This window comes from Equus caballus, chromosome 30, assembly GCF_041296265.1.
Source record: "Equus caballus isolate H_3958 breed thoroughbred chromosome 30, TB-T2T, whole genome shotgun sequence".
NCBI classification, from domain to species: Eukaryota; Metazoa; Chordata; class Mammalia; order Perissodactyla; family Equidae; genus Equus; species Equus caballus.
This window is the reverse complement of record NC_091713.1, coordinates 25696129-25717748: the sequence shown is the minus strand read 5'-3', so window position 1 is coordinate 25717748 and position 21620 is coordinate 25696129.

Below are 21620 nucleotides of genomic sequence, written 5' to 3'. Positions count from 1 at the left end.
AATGTACAAATACGAGCACAGCTTTTGTCTGAACTCACACAGGCTTGATCCGTCTCTTGAGTTCATATCCAAAATAGTTTTTGACATTTGCTACAAACATTACTTCATTGTCAGCCCCAGAAACAATTGTCAGAAATTTACTGCATAATTTTGTAGGTTTTTGCTTAGAGTAAAATAAATTTTGTTTGGAATAGACCTATCAAAAAACATGCAATTAAAAAAAATAATTCAACAGAAAATAGAAGTATTAAAATAAATCCATATATTTTTATTATTATTATTATTATTATTATATATTATTAAAATAAATCCATATATTTATTTATAAATAAATCCATACAATTATTTAAGTGTAATGAGTATTTATTGGTGCACTAATTGGAAATTTGTGAAAATATGCACTTCAAGGCTTCCATAATTTCCTAAGGTAAATAAGAATACAAGAATAGTTGATAAAACTTTCTCAAAAGTAATGCAGTGCAAATAAGGATGATTTATAAGTGAAACTTTTCGAATTATTTACAATCAAACTTTGATATTACTATTAGTCTTTGATTATATTATATTCATTTGAAATTATAAGCTGTGTTTCTTTAAACAAGATGCATTTTGTAAACCCTACAGCAATGACAAAAAGAAAAAAACAAAGATATAATTACTAAGCCAATGATAGCAGTAAAACCGCATACTAAAAAGTATGAAATTAATCCAAATAAAGGCAGGAAAAGAGCAAATAACAAAAATAAAAATAGAAAATGAAGAGCAGATGGTGTATTTAAACTGAATCATGGTGATAACAGTATTATGCATAAACGGTTTAAACCGAGGGAGCAAGGCAGAAATTGTCATAATGGGGATAAAAGACTAAACTTAAGTTTTCCACTGGAAAATTACTTTTAAAATGAGTACATCATTTAAATATAAAAGGATAAAAAAGATACATTATGCAAACACTATACAAAAGCTACCCAGAGAAGTCACGTAGGTATTAGACATGGTAGAATTTAGGACAAGAAAAATTATTATGTATAAAGAAGAAAACGTTATAATGACAGAGGGGCAATTTTTAAAGAGGAGACAACAATCTTAATTTGTATGTACCTAACAAATATATTTTCTATAAAGCAAAAATTCATAGAACTGATAGGATAAATAGATAAAACTACAATTATAGATGAAGTTTTCAATACTTATTCTCAGTCCAATTTGAAAAACATTATACCACTACCCTTAAATTGTAGAATCTTACAAAAATGTACATTAATTTTCCCCTTCCTATCCTTTGCTTTGGACAACATTTCTTACATATTTAATGTCTGCTTGTGTTATAAACTACACAATACATTTTGAATATGATTTTATATATATTTGGAAGAGCTGCATAATTCTCTGGATCGATATATTATTAAATGACCAATGGAGGATGTTACAAAACCATTTATCTGGAAAAAATGCATGCAAAGTACAAAATAGACTAATGAATTTTAATGTAACAAATTGCAAAAAGTACATTGAAACAAGCTTCCATGTTGAAATTAACCTGTAAGCAGTTACCACTTGTCAAGTTTCGATATTATATCAAAGAAAAATATCCATAATTATCTGAAAAGGCTTTCAAAATACTCCTAAATTTTCAAATTACCTGCCTGTGTTAAGATCAGATTTTCCTCATATATTTGAACTATAAAAAACATAATGGACCTAATGCAGAAATAAATGTAAGAATTCAACTATCTTATATTTACACAAACATTACAGAAATTTTGTAATCTAAAATGCTGCCACTCTTTTCCTCACTATTTTATGTGTATAGTTATTTTTTTATTCAGGTGTAATTGACATGCAATGCTATGTTAGTTTCAGGTGTGCAACACAGTGATTTGATATTTGAATATATTGGGAAATGATCACCACAATAAGTCTAGTTAACATGTGCCACTATAATTGTTACAAAATTTTTTTTCTTGTAATGAGAAGTTTTAAGATCTGCTACCTTAGCAACTTTCAAATATAAAATACAGCATTATTAACTATAGTCACCATGTTGCACATTACATCTGCATGATTTATTTATTTTATAACTGGAAGTTTGTACCTTTTGACCCCCCTCACCCATCCTGCCCACCCCCAGCCCCTGACTTCTTTATCCATTCATCCATCGATGGGCACTTAGGTTGCTTCCATGCTTTGGCTATTGTAAGTAATGCTGCAATAAACATGGAGGTGCATATATCTTTTCGAGTTTGTGTTTTTGTTTTCTTTGCGTAAATACCCAGAAATGGAATTGTTAGATCATATGGTGCTCTATTTTTAATTTTTTGAGGAACCTCCATACTGTTTTCCATAGTGGCTGCACCAACTTACATTCCCGCCAACAGTGCATGAGGGTTCCCTTTTCTCCACATCCTCTCAACGTTTGCTGTTTCTTGTCATTTTGATAATAGTCATTCTAGACATGAGGAGATATCTCTTTGTGGTTTTGATTTGAATATAGTTATTTTTAATTAAAATGTTTATTTACATTAAGATATAGCAATATAGTGGATTTTTTATTAATTTCAGTTAATTAAATAGGTACTAACTTTTTTTTTTTTTAATTGTGGTAAGAGCACTAACTTGAGATCTACCCTCCTAACAAATTTTTAAGTGCACAGTACAGAATCGTTAAGTATAGGTACGATGTTATACGGCAGATCTCTAGAACGCGTTCATCTTCCCAACTGAAACTTTATACTTGTTGAAGAGTAACTCCTGATTTCCCCATCTCCCCATTGTCTGGCAACCACCATTCTCCACTCTGTTTCTATGAGCTTGACTATACTAAATACCTTTTATAAGTGGAATCATGCCAGTGGAATCCTTCTGTGTCTGGCTTCTCTCACTTAGCGTAATGTTCTCCAGAGTCAACCATGTTGTCATACAAGGCAGGATTTTCTCCTTTTTAAAGGTTGAGTAGTATTCCATTGTGTGTATATGCCAAATGTTCGTCATCCAGTCATCCATCAATGGACATTTAGGTTGTTTCTATATTCTGGTTACTGCAACACCACAATGAACCTGGGAGTGCAGATATCATTTGAGATCCAGATTTAACTCCTTTTGAATATATACCTAGAAGTGGGATTTCTGGATCACATATCAGTTGTATTTTCAGGCTTTTTGAGAAACCCCAATGCTCTTTTCCATAGCATCTGGCCAATTTACATTGCCAAGAACAGTACACAAGAATCTCTATTTCTCCACATCCTCACCCGCACACCAGCTTTTGGGTTTTTGATTACTGCTATCCTAACAGCTATGAGATAATATTCTACATAAACAAAAACTCTTTTATATCCTCAGTGATTTTGTATGTATGCAAATATGTCCTGAGATCAAAAACTTTGGGAACCATTGGTATAGATTCAAAGTCATCTGTTGTATTACGTTTTTTCTGTCTAAAGCACTTCCTTTACCATTTCTTGTATTACAATTCTGTCAACAAACCCTCTCAGCCTTTTATATTAGTTTTTGCCTGCAAGAGTGTTTATTTTGAAAGATGTTTTTCCTGGGGAGAGAATTCTGCTACCTTCTGTCTTTGAGTGTGAATCTGTACATGAATAGGTGAAAATTCCTGAGCTAAGCAAAGAATACCTGGCAGTGGAGAAAAAGGAACTGTTGGGATACTGTTTGTTTGGCTGTTTTTCCAGAGCTTTAAAAAATATTCCCTATTGTCTTCTGACTGTATAATTTCTTACAGTATAGATGTCTGTGAATTCTTATCCTTAGTATATGAGATGTCTTTGCCCTTTAGCTGTTTTTAAAATATTCTTTTTGACACTATAGTTTTTTAAATTTCATGATGATCTTAGGTGTGGCTTTCTTTGTGTTTATACTCCTTGCAGTTCATTGAGCTTTTTGTATCAATAGGTTTGTAATTTTCATTAAGACTGGAAGGATTTCTGGCATCATCTCTTCAGCTTGTTTTTTTGTTTTTTTCTGTCTCTGCCTGTTTGTTTGTTTCCACCTTCCTTTCCTACCCATATGATACTAAATCCATAAATGTTAGATAGCACAAAATTGTCTTAAATTACACTGAGGTTCTGTTCATTATTTTCCATCTATTTTGTCTCTGTGCTTCATTTTGGATAGTTTCTATTGCTTTGTCCTCAAGTTCAATGATCTTGTCCATGATCCAATCTATAGTTAATTACATCTAGCAAATTTTTATTTCAGACACCATAGTTTTTATTTCTATAAATTACCTTTAGTTCTTTTATTTTTTTCCTTTTCTCTCCTCATTGTGTTTAGGATTCTCTTTAAATCATTGAACATATTTATGATAGCTATTTTAAGGTCTCTGTCTATAAATTTCACCTTCTTTCTCAATTTTAGGACTATTTATATTGAGTCATTTACTTCTGGTTTTGCTCTTAATATGTTACTTCCTCACATGAGTAATATTTTTTTATTGAATGTCAGATATGGTGAATATCATGCTGTTGATTGCTTGGATTTTGTTGTGTTCTTTTAAAGAGTGCCTAAGTTTATTTAGCAGGTATTTACGTTACTTAAAGATTAAGCAGATTCTTTGATGCCCTTTTAAAAAATCTTTGATAATATGTATCTAGTGTACCTTTAAGTATAATTTTGTCCTACTACAAAGGTGTGACCATTTGAGACCACTGTTTACTTCTTCAAATATTTAATGAGATCTTTGACTTTGGCAAATGGAAAGCTCAACAGTTCCCAGTGGAACGGAATGATTCTTTAGTGTGTAGCTTCTTGACAATTGTTCTTTCCCTGACTTGTGGAATTTCACCCTATTTATCTGCAAATTGGTACTTAGTTAAATTTTTTAGCAAACACATGCATATTTCTGGAGCTCTTTCTCTGCATACCTGCCTCTTTTCTGGTACTTTGGCCCACAAATCCCAGCCACCTCTGCCTTCCTAAATTCATTTCTCTGCCTCCTTATTGCAGTACACTGTCCTCTACTTGCTCCTTGCAGTATTATCTGGAAAGTGCTCCCAGGCAGAAAGTCAGGGTAAACTTTTAGCATTCACCTAATGTGTTTTTTCTCTTATCAATCACAGTTTTGTGCTCCTTGTAGTCCCATGTTTGAAACAATTGTTTCATATATGTTTTCCAATCTTTAAACTGTTTGTGATAAAAGGAAAAATCTAATACCAGTTAATGGTTGGCTCGTTGTCAAATGCAGAAATCCTTGTTTCACCTTTTCCTTTCATTACTGTTTTCTCTAATTTACTTAAATATAGAATTTTCTCTTGAAATTAATTTTAACTTTGTATTAATTTTCCATTTAATAACATTTAGAACAAGAGGGAAAATAATGCATTGGGAAGTGTTTGCTGCATAACAATCTGAAATATCAATGGCTTAAAATAAGCATGTATTTTTCTTCACATACAAAACCGCAAATTAGGTGAGATATGTCTGCCTTAGGGTACAGGCTGGCTGCTTTTAGGTTCAGGTTTCTGTTTGGATTCAGATCTGTTCCATGTGTCTCCACATTTTCCTTGGACAAGTGGCTACCTGAGATGTGTTATTCTCCTGATAGACTACAAGAGCACAAGAGTGCAGGCCATCTTTCCCAGGCATATTCAACATCTCTTTTCTCATCATGCTCAAGAGCATTTCACTGGCCTAAATATGCAACATGGCCAATCTCAAAGTCAACCTGTAGGAAAGCACATTCCTCCTACCACGAAGTCATGGCAAAGACAGTGAAATATGATGCTGACACAAGACTCCAGCGAAGAATTGGAGATAACGTTTCCTAAGACGTTAATGGGTCTCTGCATCACCTAGCAAAGTTGAGACAAACGACACTCGTACACTCTTGTTATAATATTTTTCTCCATTTAGTTTAATGTGCATTAGAAAATCAAAAGTGTCTAAAAAGTGTTTAACCAATAGCTCCATTTGATAATAGAGAAACTTAAATACTGTGAGAATAGAGTCTCAGAGTATTTAAGCACTTTTCTAAATTTGTCAAAGTCATTGATACCTGACATAGAGATATCTGATTTGACAATGTTCCTTAATTCAATGTTACATTTACTTTCTCTTGCTATTCATGGTAACTGTCAATATTCCAATAAATTTCTATCAGACGGGGTGCAGGCAGGAAAAGATGCAATTTCTAAAGGATTTAAGAGAAATTAAACAAGTTTAAAGAGAGTTTAACAAAGAGATTCTTAGCAGAAATGGGAGCAGTTTCAAAGAATCCACAAGAAATGATAAAGAATCTGTTTATTAACTGCAGGAAGTTATCACCACCACCAGATCTGAAGGGGCAAAGGAGGAACAAGGTTCTAGAGACTAAAAGAGCCAAAGTTAAGGGGGAGGAGCTTTAGCCTTCACAAAATGCATCCCAGTAGCACCCCAGAATCCCTACAGTGAAAAAGGAAGGTATTAAGAGGAATAAATAAATAAAATTCTCTCTCCTTCTTCTTGCTCTTCAGTTTCCTGTCAGTGCCTCCCACTAGCTGAATCCAACTAAAAGCCAGCAGGCAATGGGGTGTCTGTGAGGCGGTCAGAAAGGCAAGCCTCCGTAGGCTCAGAGCAGAGGGAGAGGAGCAAAAAAATGACAGATGGGTGACAAAGAATAACCAGCACAGCCTTAATGCTTAAGGTTGTGCCATCTACAGAATATTGTGAAAGACGACGTGAGTGGAGCCATCTTAAAATAGAGCCAGAGCAGTCATTTCAGAGGAATTGCCTTGCTCCTCTTGTTTTCTTTATCTTCCAAGCTAGACCAAACCAACGACATTCCAAGAAGACAGTAAGGACAAGAATATCTCATTGGTAATGACTGGTGGAACCAGACTTTGCTGATGACCCCACTGTTAACCAATCAATGAAGAAGTCTAGTCTTTTGCCTGATGACTGAATCTCAAGCCAATCTATGAAGCATAAACCTAGCCTTACCTCATCTAGCACCAATGAACTCTTCCTTAATACAATTCACCTCATCCTCCCCTTTTTTCCGTAAAAACCCTGAGCTCCTCTCCTGTAATCGGGACAATAGTTGGGTTTCTACATGAATCTATGCTCTTTGAATTGCAATTCTTTGATCCCAAATAAACACTTTTCCTCTTAAACTAGTTTCCGTTTTTGTAGGTTAACAATATAATCATCAATTCATTTAACAAATGGTTATTGAAACCCTGCTATGTATTGGATTTGTTTCTAGGCATTGAGAAGGCAGTATTGAACAAAACAGATAAAATTCTTTCTTGGAACTCATGTTCTAGAGATGGATTCAGTTCATAAGGAAGATAAACTAGTATAATTATATTATATTAATAGTGATAAATGCCAAGAGAAAAATCAGGGAAGCGGAAAAAGAATCAGATCTTCTGGGACCTTGAGTAGGGTGTAAGACGATCTGACTTATGTTTAAATAAGAAAACTCTCACTACTGAGGTAAAGCTTAACTAAAGACGGGGAAGGTCTGATAAAAGTAGAATTTTATAAAATATTAATTACATAATAGATATGTTCCAGAAACATAGTTAATTTTTGTCACCTATTTAAATAGCTCAAAAGTAAAGAAAAATCTTTAAATCTTTTTAGATTTCAAATCTTCAGATTTTAGTGGCAATTTTTTGCATAAGTAAAATAATTGCATCCTAATTTATTTGTCTTGTAAATCCAGATTTTTAGATATTGGTTTCCTTGAAGTGAGACACCAATTAACTGAATATAAAGAATTCTTGACTGACATGAGCTGACGTAGGTTTGTAGATAGGCCTGTGCTACTTATAAACATTTACAAGAGATGAACTTTAAAGTAAATTATAGAAATTTGAAGAAATTTTTAAAACAGCAGGAGATAAAAAGATCCCTTATTTGGAACAGATGAGTGGTATATTACTTGGAAGATGAAATAAAGAAGTAGATAAGATTGAGTACATAGATATTTAGATATAAACTTTTTATATCTTCTGAAAATGGTGATTTGGTTCTTACTCTGTAAGCTAAAAATTATGCAATTCTCAAAAAATTACCTATTATTGATAATATAGAAAACATTCATTTGATTTAGATTTTTTCTTGTATGAAAATATTTCCAGCTATTAGATTTTCCAAGAAAATTAATACAATAAATAGCCTTCTAAGTAATTTATTATGTGATAAAATATTTTTATACGTTTTAAGAACAAAACCAGAGCTCAAAATATTTCACTGCAGCCTATAAACTCCAGTGCTAGGCTCGCTGGAATAAACACATGCAAATATTTGTTAGAAAAGAATTGACAACAGGCAACTCTCTGTGTACAAGGAGAGCATAATTCATGCCAATGCTAAAGACAGGAATGCCATTCGGTAAGCTGGTCCCATGACACTGAGTTAAGCATTGTTGTTTTGGGAGCAGCATGGGAAGAGCTGGAGCTCCAGCTTCACCGGATGCTGCATAGCGAGAGTTTTCCACAGAGAGCCAAAGAGAAGAGGTGAACAGCGGCTTCATGTCGCCTATTCTTCCAATTTAAAGGACCTCATGGTTTCACATTAAAAGCTCTGTCTTGGAACTCTGTGGATGTAGATAAGTTCTCACCCAAACAAGAATTTCATCCAGAGCCCTACCTGCCTGGGATGCTTAGTCCATTTGGGCTACTAGAACAAAGTACCATGGACTGAGTGGCTTATAAATAACAGAAATTTATTTTTCACAGTTTTGGAGGCTGAAAGTTGAAGATGGGTGTGCCATCATGGCTGGATTCTCGTGAGAGCCCTCTTCAGACTGCAGCAAAAGAGCTGGCTGGCTCTCTGGACTCTTCTTATAAGGGAACTAATCCCATTCATGAGGGCTCCACTCTCATGACCAGTTAGCCCCCAAAGGCCCCCACCTCAAATACCATCACATTAGGATTAAGGTTTCAACATACGACTTTTGGTGGGGGGGGGTTGGTGGGGTGGGGACACAGCAGACGTATTAAACTGAACTTAATAATATCCTTGTATACAGCTTATAGTGTATAAAAGTGTATTTTTCTTTTTATTTTTAAATTACAAAAATTCTCAACATACATTCATATAGATGATTGGAAGTTAATTATTCCACTGTGTTTTTCTGCTTTAACTTCTTGAAATCCCTTCATAATTCCACCAAAGAGCTCTTTAGTTTTAAATTTGTTTTAATAGCACGTTTCTCCAAATGACTCTCTCCTTTAAAAAAATAAACTGTGTTTTGGGGGTTGGGGGACACTAACTAAAGTTCTATCCAATTTACATTATTGAACAGAGCATAGAATTCTATACTGGTATGTATCGAATTAGTTTTATGTTGACCATGATTTTTATTTATATTACTGAATATATACTGAATATATATTATTGAATATCACTTTTTTTTTATTATAAACAGGGCATGATTCTACAAAAGCATCTATCATCATGCTTACAGAAACCAAAAATTTCCAGGAACTATCAAGGATCAGTTTTTCAAAGGAATAAAATGAAAATGAAAGTCATTCCTTATCTTCCACAGGAATCCGACTTGTCATATTACATTTGATTCTCTGTGTGGTTTTATACTCCCATGTCTGACAAAATTTTTCATATTTATTAATTTTCACTGGTTCCACAGGGCTAATTTTTACCTACAACATAAAAGCATTAATATTTCAGTTTCTACCAGAGAAGAAAATTTTGTAGTTGATCAAGCTTCTCTCCTAAATTAAGTACCCCCCTCTCTGTCAGTGCTCAGAACTTAATTGGCCACATTTTTGTTTGTTTTATTTACAATACAACAACATATCTCAATAACTAGTCATTTTAAGAAGAATCAACACAACACTACCAACAATAAATCATTTAAAGGAATCTTCTGGATTTGACTTTTCTTCTGAATGTTCCCTTGCATGACTTTTATTTCCAGGTTTACTATTTCTAGTCTCTTATCTGTATATGTTCTAGGGAGACATAATTTTCTTTAAGGTAGGAAAGTGGACTTTTATTTTCCATTTCCTCCAAAAAACAGTCTAACAACATACATACACACATTTTGGCATGATTATCATCAAGATAATCTCCATACCACTTCTGTAGGTGAAGGAAACCCAGAATCATATTTTCCTCCTTTGTATCCCTCACAATATATAGACTGGTTCTTCACATATAAAAGTCTTTCATTATATTCTTATTGAACAGAATTATGAACTGATGACCCATCAAACATTTTTGAGCAATGCCCATGTATCATACATGCTCTGGGAAAATTGAGCAAATTTTCCACAAATAATATTTATAATATAGATCAATACGTAAGTAAAGTTTACACTTCTCTTATTCAAACCATAAAGATTAGAAATATCACCTAAAATCTTGAGAATTCTAAGTTTTCAATATGAATTATACACAACACAATTCAAAATGTCTTATTCTAAGATTTAATTATGAGAGCTTTATAAATCTGTGTTTTTGATTGGATTCAGATCTACTCCGCTATCTATCTAATGTTTGCTAGTAAGAATTCTGAATATAATTCAACCTCTGGTCGATCCCCAGAAATTTGATTCTTGCCCAAGTAGAGTGTAATATTATGTAAATATTTGTTGTTGTGCCTTCTTGTGAAAAGACTTCACATGCCCTTCTACTGCCTTGTTGCCGCTACCCTACCCGTGAGAGGAATGAAATATTCCAACCATTGATGTTGCTGTCACCAGTAGACTGTTAGTTTATGGATTGCCTAGCCCTTAAAAAAAATATGTATACATTGGCCATGTGACTTCCTTTGGTCAATGGAATGAGTGGAAATGACGGATGCCTCTTCTGAAACTAAAGCATTAAGAATCATTATGATTTTCCTTCATCACTACTCTCCCTCTTGCCATAAGCCAGCATGTCTCAGATGTTGCCTGGAAGGAAGAAGTCACACAAAAGAGACCCAAAACTACCTGTAAAAGCATGTAATTTGACCTAGAAATGAATACTTCTTGTTGTAAGCCACTAAGAATTTGAGATTGTTTTTCTATAATAGCATATTGCTGCAAAAGATCACAAATATATTTTCATTTGTTTATACACAATAATTGGAAATGATATTACTTTGTGCAAACAGTATTTTAGAAGATACACATACATATACACATGTAAAACCATGTATGTGATTATGTATAATATATATTTAAATAAGTATGTATTTTATACATAGAGAAATTTAATATGCATTTTATGTATGATTATGTATAACTGTATGCATAAAAATTAAATACTTATTTCTTCCTCTAGTTAAGGGAAGAATTTTTAAAAATTGGTAATCGTTTTGCTAGTTGAGGGACAGTTTTGAAAATTTACTTTAAGAATCGATCATTAATATGATGACAATAAAAACAAACTTGTAGCCACACATCAAATAATATTTGTTACATTTCTGTTGTTAATTCTCCAAGTTCGTTTATGTTTTCTTATGTTATATTGGCACAAGTATGACTAAGACAAAATTCCTGAATATACAGTGCTGTACTTCTGAAAGGTTTTCCTTAAATTTGATGTTGAGTAGAATTTTGAATAAATCTATTGACACCAGCTGTCCATTTCACCTTGGATAAATTTTCTAACAACCCTGTTTGTTCAAGTATTTGCCTTCTTGTAGCTGGGGAAAAAAATCTTGTGATCTAATTGCTTAAAATAGTCTCTTTTTGTAACTGCAGTTTTTACTGGGATTTTAGAAGAGGAAAGAAAAGAAGCAGGATATAATAGAGAAAATCAGAGAATATCACATGTAGCATGGGTTTCATGGAATTTTGTATCCGTCGTGAGCATGTGTGTATTGTGCCAGGGTGTAAAATATATTTTCTACTGTGGGCTCCTCCTTTTGCTGAGGAAGCCTGGTCCTGAGCTAACATCCGTGCCCATCTTCCTCCACTTTATACGTGGGATGCCTACCACAGCACAGCTTTTGCCAAGCGGTGCCATGTCCGCACCCGGAATCCAAACCAGTGAACCGAGAAGCCGAGAAGTGGAACGTGCGAACTTAATCGCTGCACACTGGGCCAGCCCCTATCTATGTTGCTTATGCTTACCTAAAGCCATATCTATACATATTCCAATTATTGAAAACCTACTAAGTGTCAGGCTCTGTAGTAGACCTAGCTGATGAACACAGGCTCTGTTCACCAGATGTGCAGAGCTCGATGGGGGAGCGCTTCAGGCTGAAGGTCTTAGGGGTGTCAAGGTGCCAAACATGAAACTCTCTGCAGATGACTGACAAGCTTCTCTTTCTACACCGCATCACTCTCTCTATCCTCAATACCACGTTCCCAACTCCCTTCTCACCTTAGTCAAGTATTTATAGGGTGCTTCAGTGTATTACCTAAGATAGCTTTTTTTTAAGTGAACTTCTGATATTCACTAATTATTGAGAAGAACACTAGAGTGGTTAAAAAGATGGACAAATTCACTATTCACTGTGTGATGTTGGGCAAGTTCCTAAACCAATCTGTACCTCATTTACCATCTACCTCCCATATAAATGGGACGTAATAATACTGCCTATGGGGTTGCTATATTTCTCTCTTTCTGTCTATATATATGTAATATTTATAAAATACATATAAAATGTTTATTGATCTGCTTATCTATGTTTCCATATCTATATTTATTTATCAATCTTGTTTTATAAGTTTTTAACTTAGTAATACTATAAACAAATGCTTATTGACAATACTTTTATTACCTATGGTTTATGTATTACCTTATATTTTGTATGTACACACATGTACGTATTTCTGTGTATACAAACACATATATGTGTACAAATATATTGTCTACAATATATATTTTATGTTGCATATTTATATATTGTATACAATATGCATAATTTTTATACATTTATTCTATATATGTATATATCCAGTTTATAGAATATGTGTAATATAATTATTCTGTGTACATATACACATTCAATACACATATAGTTACTATATAAATAATTATTATATTCAAACTACAAAAGTAAAATTTCAAATTCATTGAATTTTACAGATGAAAAGACCTCACCCAGTCTCCTTAGATTACAGATAAAGAAATTGAAGTCTCCAAAATTGAAAGTATCGTTTAAAGTTAATAACAGGGATAAGCCTAAACCCTAAGTCCTGATTCTAGCTTGATGTTCTTGCCACTTCAACATCCTATTTCATCCAAGAGATTCTAATAAGCTGTTCCTGGAAACTCCCAACCCCAGTAGCTTTAAACTAGACGATTTGATTGTTGGCTGTATTTTAAAAGCCATCACTTTTGCTTGAGGTGTCACCTAACACAAATTATTTCTTATTGGAGTTACACAGAAAATAACGCATACTATAAAAATTGCTTATAGGTTGTTAGATTACACTAAGTAAAAAATGTGTGAGAATATTAACGTGCTTAATTGCTCTTGTGTTTTTAATCGTTCTGGCTTTTTAAATATAAAATGCATCATTTCACCACCACTACAATTCCTTGTCAGGCTAGACACATACACAGCTTAGTGGATATCCTGATGCTGAAAACGTACTGTAGAATTTTTTCGTTTAGCACATAATTATTGAGTGCTTGCTTCTTGACAGGACCTTATAACGTGGCAATATATGACAAAATTAATATTTCCAGTATTCCTCTAAAATTATCACTACTATAATATTCAAGTGCATTTGACTCATTAATTTGTGGAAAGTGGCACTTTGTATAGCCTGCTGTTTTTCTCTCAGTGACTAGGGAGGACTAAATATATTAACAAAAATAAATTAAGCCTTTTAAAATGCACAAAATCCCTGAGGAGTTTAAATCAGAGTCTCTAAAATATGATCTATAAAAGAGAATTCTGACATTCACGTATATGTCGTTATAAAATCAAAGCCTTCACACATGCAATTATGCCATTTTAAAATATAGACAACTTTTAGCAAAACTCCTTTTTCAGTCTTGCTTTTAACATGAATATATTATTTTATATTCATTTTACATAAATGTAAATATCAAAATAGAAGGAATGATATAAAAAAATTATATGATTTTCAGCCCTTGTGGAAGCTAGGAGAAAAATAAGCCCTTTGAAAATCTCAACAGTTTTCACAGTATTGTTTATTATAATCTCTAATGTCTTATTCTTTTCTCTATACCAGATATTCTTGTAGGGCAGTATTTTTCCTTATAACCAAATAAGATATATCTTTAAAACTCATTCAGCAATATTTACTGCTTAGTAACAGAATATGATCAACATTGTTAACATTTATCATATTACCTCAGATCTGTATAAATTAAACAGCTTTTCCTGAGATCCTGAATATTTCTTCACAAACTCTGACTTGTTTTAAACGACTTTTACTCTAAGTCTCCTAAATTGTCATAAAAATTAGACTGATTCTCTGCCCCTCTGAGACGAGGATATAAAGGCCCATCCATCATGGTGTATCTAATTAAGAAACTAAGTTAAGAGGTGTTTGAACAAGATATTTGAAAATCTCAGGGGACCAGACAATTGAATTGGTATTTCAGACATATCAAATTAGTTAATGATTTGGGAATCTTTATTCTGCAAGAGTATGTAAATTAAAAAAGAATAATGAAATTCATTAAAGCTTGGTATCAGGGTAGAAGAAGGACCCTGTGTACCACCGCATGTAATTATAAGCACCTGCTCCATTCAGATAGGACAGGAGAGCGGGGAAACAAAGAAGCAATTTGAACAGATTAACTTTCATATTGGACATAGATAATTACAATTATTTTTCTTTATATTTTTAGGGTATCTTTCTCATAATTGACAAATCCATATTTGGTAACCAGGCTTGTATTACAATTCCTCTTCACCATATGAACTTGTCAGATAAATGCCTTGCCATTCAAAATGACAACAGATATTGAATTTTCTCTTGAAATTTGACAAAATATTTTATTTATTCTGTCAGCCTATTTTGATACTGAAAGAGGCAGAAGAATAAAACCATACTCTTTATCCAAAAGCATGGAGTGAATGGAATATTAAATCTTACCCAATAAATAACTGGACTGGAATATGAATTCAAAATGCAAACAAAACCTCTTTTCACCTTCCAAAGCAGTGTACTCATGGTTCTTTTAAAGCAAATAAAATGAGAATGTAACCAATGATAATATAATTTTGTTAAATAAAGTAAAAACAATAATTTCTTCCATTTTGTATCATTTCTGGTTGCCCATCCAAAAACATTCATTTTGTTGTGCATCATTTTAGAAACTTAAAACTCTGATGACTTATAAAAAGTGTTTTCAAAACTTGGGCACTTGTAGGGGCTGGCCCTGTGGCCGAGTGGTTAAGTTCACACGCTCCGCTGCAGGCGGCCCAGTGTTTCGTTGGTTCAAATCCTGGGCGCGGACATGGCACTGCTCGTCAAACCACTCTGAGGCAGCGTCCCACCTGCCACAACTAGAAGGACCCACAACGAAGAATATGCAACTATGCACCAGGAGGCTTTGGGGAGAAAAAGGAAAAAAATAAAATCTTTAAAAAAAAAAAACAAACAAACTTGGGCGCTTGTAGAATATGCCCGAGTTATAAAAATAATCCTCTTTTCCTAGACTTTTGTGTATGTGAAGACTGTAGCATATAAAAACTAAATCTTAGTTTGAACCAGTGATACTCCACTTAAAGTTATAGTATTCCAGGGGGTTGTAGAATACTAGCAAATTCCCTCCCAATACCTCTCTCCTCCATTCCCCTACCTTGTTATTCCCTCCAATCCAGCAACCTCTTTGGTACATATTTGACTTTTATGAAATTTCTGCCTCTAATTATTAATCTTAGTAGCACAGAAAATTGTAAACATTTGAAAAATAGCATTTATTGTATCCATGAAATGAATATTGGAATCATGCAATCGTTATAGGTCAAAATCAAAAAGGATGAGAACAGGCTTAAGTATTCATGTCTCAATGGGATTCTCAATAAGATGGAATGCATTCAAAGGAACACATTAACAGTAAAACTGGAAACAAATATTCCAAAGATGATAACAGTATTTATAAAGGAAAAAATTTCCTCAAAAAAAACCCATAAAAGGCATGAACAAAGTTTTATGAGTAAAGATGTCCATTGCAGTGTTATTCCCAGTAGTGAGAATGATGCGAAAACAGCAGAGGGAATGCATAAATATACAGTGATAAATCCACCAACTGCAATATGCTAATTAAACAGGTTTTAGAAGAATGTTGAATGACAATGATGGTGTGCCAGCATCACATGCTTATTGCATTGCTCACGTTGCCTTGAAAACACTAGAATACATGTTTACCCTTTAAAGATATTATTTTCTTTGTGTTTCTTTGAACAGGTGATGTTTTTTCAAAGGGGGCAATGCCACCATGAGATGTGGTAATAAGATAAAGCTTTGTCAGAAGAATCTCTTTATTGGATAAGGTTAGCAAACTAATGCTGTCAGAGATTGTATTACACCATCCCTTGTGCATGCTTGTACTGCGATTTTCAGGAAAGATCATTTCAGAGAAGTAAAGAATAAATTGCTGCATTCTCTCTCCAAAATCCTTTTCGAAATAGATTTGACACTTGAGTGATTACATCTCTAATGGAGACCGTGATAGAATATGTGAGATTAAAAACTCAACAGCTTCATCCACAAGGCACTGAACAAAAGGGGTCAACAGAAACACGGAACCCCCCAAATCAAACCTAGATAACTAATCAACTTAACTCTGCCCTCAATATATAGAGGTTAAGATCTGTGCCTCCCACAGTCTTTGTTGTTCGGGTCTCAAAACCCTATAGTTTTTCCTCCTATAAAGATCTTATCATTTTGCTCAGGAACTTGGAGTCTAAAATTAGTAACATCTGAATGTAGGAAAGTATACTTGTAGAAATAAAACTTTCTGATTCTTCTTAAACTTCCAAAAGAGCTGTTAGAGGAAAATGTGCGAAGAATAGTACTTGCCAAGTTATTGTTTAATTTAGACTTTGAGATTTAGAACCTCAGAGGAGATAACTAAACAGTGAAATGACGAAATATCAAACACTAATATTGTATTCTATTATAATTTGCACATGGTTAGGCTCATTCCCACATTTTACTTTACAAAATTATAACTGCAAGCATGCATCCCATATGGGTAAATAAGACATGCCACAAATCAATTATCTTCTGAAAAGATACTCAAAGATTCTATTTCCCATCTAAAATTCTATCCTTCAGCTAGTTAGCCTTACAAATAAACATTATTAACAAATAGAATTTAGATAAAGAAACAAGATGTCCAGCAAAACGATTTAACTCAGTAATAAAAAATATTGCAATCTGTTTCTTGTTTATTGTGGTCAGAGTTCAGGTATTTTTATGTTCATTTCAGTATTTTGGTTGCCAGAATTCTGAAGAAGTAGAGTTGTAATTCTTTCTGATCATTGTTTTTATGCCCCTCCAGACACTTCTGCACACGGTTTCTTCTGAGATTACAACTGAAGGTATGCATACTAATTACTCCCAATCTTGTCTTTCATTGTGAGTATTAACCAAATGTATAATATCAGCCCTCCCAGTCTTCTCTCCCCAGAAAAGGTATCTTTTCTTCCATTAGAGCTGTATTTTTAAACAAAGACCTCACTTCGGAATGACGGGAAATATTTGTTTGTTTGTTTATACATTATAGATACCTAAGTACTAACCTTGACCTACCAAATCAGTACCTTGGATGGAGAGGGGCCAACATGTGTATTTTTCAACAATCCTTGGTTAAGAAATCACGCTGTAAAGAAGAGAGATAATTGTATGCTCTTCTTGGCAGCTAGAGTTTCCTGCTGCTGTTGTCTCTGTTGCAGCTTGCTCTGCTGCCAGAGTACCTCTTTCAGTAACAGGTATGGCAGGTCCACTGCTGGCAAAAGCTGAGACGAGTGCCAGCATCCTAGAGTTAGGGTCTTTATTGATGCTGTTGCTCTCTTCACACCATTAATTCTGGCCTGAGGCCAAAAAAGGGATCCTTTTAAAAAATGGGATAATTTTCAAAATCAAAGAGTATTAACCTCTCAGTCCTAATTTACAGTCTAACATCACAGTGAATAAAACTTGCCATCACACAGTAACAGCTGCTTGCTTGTACTAGAGTCAAGCATTGGGTCTACTCAAGAGAACAGGAAAGGAGGCAAATTTCCCACAAATGTCCAATAAGCAGTGAATGCTGAAGCCAAGAGTCATGACAACAGTCCACAGTGCAAGTCTGTGTGACTCAAAAACCAAAATGGGGAAACACACCAAGAGGAATGAGTCTAAGAGTGTTAGCCAGGTTACTATAATTGACGTTTGTCATATTCGTGATCACCTCTGAAATAGTGTTTCCACAACTGCAGGAATTTCTGTGAGTCTGTCTCTCACAAATAGAAACCAGATTTCTAATTCTCCGACTCTCTGGCAAATAAAAGGTGAATATGTGATCGCCACTCTGTCAATCAGACACGCAATAATTTGGTTTATAGTAGGTGACTGGTGGCAAAGACTTCGTGCAAAAATCCAGTGTTGCTAGGATGGTTGGTAACAGAGCACGAGAAGAATATGAGGAGTTGAATGATTGATTAATTTGCTGAGGCAGAAGTGGAATGGGTGCTGGGAAGTGGTTTTATAAAGGTGAACATCTTTCATTTACGCGTGATGATGGAAAGTGCAAGACCAGCTGTTTCCTCGAGAGGCTGGTTCTCTGGTGGGACTTGGAGAAGTGTGTCTGGAGGACGAGAATAAAGATTATTCCTGGGTACTTTCTATATATCGAGCTCTTCCGAATATTCTTTCATAAATCCCATTTTTACATAAATGAGGCAAAGTGTATTTTATCATTGCAAGTAAGTTCCCAGAGCATACATAAGTGGGATTGTAAGCTGTTACAGGTAACATATCTTCAATACATGAGAGAATTGCACTTGGTTATCTGGTTAGGTCAATCCTGAAGACAGTAAGAATTCGGCTAGCCTGAGACTATCACATGGCATACAATGGCAAAATAAATAAATACACTTCCTATAACCGCTTTGAATAAAATACATGTGGAGAACCAGGCTGTAGGGGGACCAAGAGGCTATTCAGATAAATTGTAGAAGAGTGATGGATTGATTTCATGCTTTTAATTGTGCAGGAAAACTTAGATAAAATGAATGATATACTCAAAACCCTAAATTCTAAGATCAAGGCATAGTCTGAGAACCATGAGATTTGTATAAGCATTCTAAGCAATCTCTTAATATTTGCTGCTGGAACATTAATGCAGCCAAAAATTAAACTAACATTTGATTCTGTGAATTGCTGGAGTTCAATTTATTTTTTATATAACCATTTACCAGATTTCTTAAGGGAAAGTTAGGTCATTTTTAGAAAAGAAAATATATAGTTGTATGGACTTTATGGAATGGAATGAAGACATTTGAGAAGATGCAGATGATTCGTTTCCCTGAATCCGCAAACTTCACTGAGCCTCCCTTGCTAACCTCTTGCTCTGCATTATGAAGATGTTCCTACCTTGTTTTAAGATCCTGTAAAAATCCCTGCCTGAGACAGTTACCTGGAAAGAGGAATCCAATTTTTCTTCTGTCCCACCCTCACCACCTCACCTTGCTAAACTGATAAATAGAGTCAAATCCCAGCATGAGCTTGGTGTGAGGGAGGTAGCGCTTAAAAAGGCAAACTAAGAAAAAGTTTTCACAGCAATATACACATTTGTAAGATTTTTCCAATCAGTTTGCCATACATCCATGGAAGATATGGGACAGTAGACTCTAAGGATGCTAGACACAAGAGGGAGAAATACAGTTTTAGATGAGATTGAATTTACTGATATGGATGCAACTGCCAGATAGTCTCAATGTGTTAGCACAAAGTTCTGCAAGTAATTGATTAACATTGCTTAACTGAAAGCTGAACTCATTTGTGACTTTGCTAAATGAAACTAAAATGATAGAATTCCTTCATATAATGTGGAGAGTTAGAAATGTTAGAATGGATGTATTATGTGCAACATTTTTCCCAACACTTAGCTATGGTCACAGAAAGCCACAGAAAACAGTTTTATCAAAAAGGCATTGATAAAAACATCAAAGAAGGGAAGAGTAGTATCCCAAAAGTACTATGGTGGCTGTTTTGTTAACATGAGGAAGGTAGATGGATGATGAGATTTCCACGGAAAAGGATTCTTGAGAACAATTAGCATGTTTTAACTTCAGAGTGAAGTGTGCTCAGTCACAGTAATAAGTAGCGGGGGTCTTTGGAAGTGTTCGCTTGATCAAGGGATCTCTATGATAAAGATGGATGGTCAGACGCTGAACTATTAATCTTTACCGCTTCCCCAAAATAAAACAAATAAATAAAAAACTATCTCTAGTAAATGGAAACCTCACTCAAACCACCAAGATAGTCACAATTTTTAATTTAATTTTCAAATGTAAGTCAATTCACAGAATAAAAATGCAATGAAAGAAAACTCTAATTTCAACTCTGACACGTACTGAACACACTACTAAATAAAACATGGGCCAAAGAAGAAGTCTCAAGAGAAGTCAAAAATACTTTGAGTTAAATGAAAATGAAATACAAGTTATCAAAATTTGTGGGATGCCAAAAAAGTGTTGTTTGCAGGCAAATATGTAACATTGAATGCATATATTAGAAAAGAAGAAAGATCTAGGATCAATAACTTAAGTTTTTACCTAAGCAAACTATAAAAAGAACAATTTAAGCCTAAAGCAAGCAAAAAAAAAAAACAATTAGAGTAGAAATAAATGAAACTGAAAAACAAGATATCAATAGAGAAAATCAATGAAACTAAAAGTAGCTTCTTTGAAAAGATCAATATAATGTATAGTAATCTAGCCAGGTTAACCAAGAAAAACAGAAAGAAGACAGAAATTCCTAATATCATAAAAGAAAGAAGAATCATCACCACTTATCCCTTTGATATTATAAGTATGATAAAGATAAATTATGAAAACTCTATGCCCGCAATGTGATAATTTAGAGGAAATGGACCAATTCCCTGATAGACATAAACAACCAAAACTGACATAGTAAGAAATATACAATCTGAATAAACCTATATCTAGTAAAGAAATTGAGCCAATAATTAATAACTTCCAAAAGAGAAAGCACCAGGTACAGATGGTTTTCCTGGTGAATTTTACCAAATATTTGAAAAGAAATGATACCAATTCTCTACAATTTTACCCAGGAAATAGAAGTAGAGAGCCACTTTCTAACTTCTTCTATTAGATCAGCATAACTCTAATGTCAACATGAGATAAAGACATTATAAGAAAGGAAAATCATAGAACATGTCTCAAAAAAATAGGAGCAAATATCCTCAACAAAATATTAACAAATCTAATCCAACCATGTAAAAAATGAATTTTATACTTTGCCCAAGTGGGATTTTTTTTTTAAGTATACAAGGCTTGTTCAACATTTGAAAATCAAGTAATGTAATCCATAGCCTCATGAGGCTAAAAAAATAAAAATAATATGATCATATCAATTAATGCCAAAAAAGTCATTCTACAAGATCCAACACCTATTCATGATAAAAATGCTCAGCAAATTGCACATAGAAAAGAATTGCCTTAATCTGATAAAGATCATCTACAAAACACATATATCCAATATCATCCTTAATGA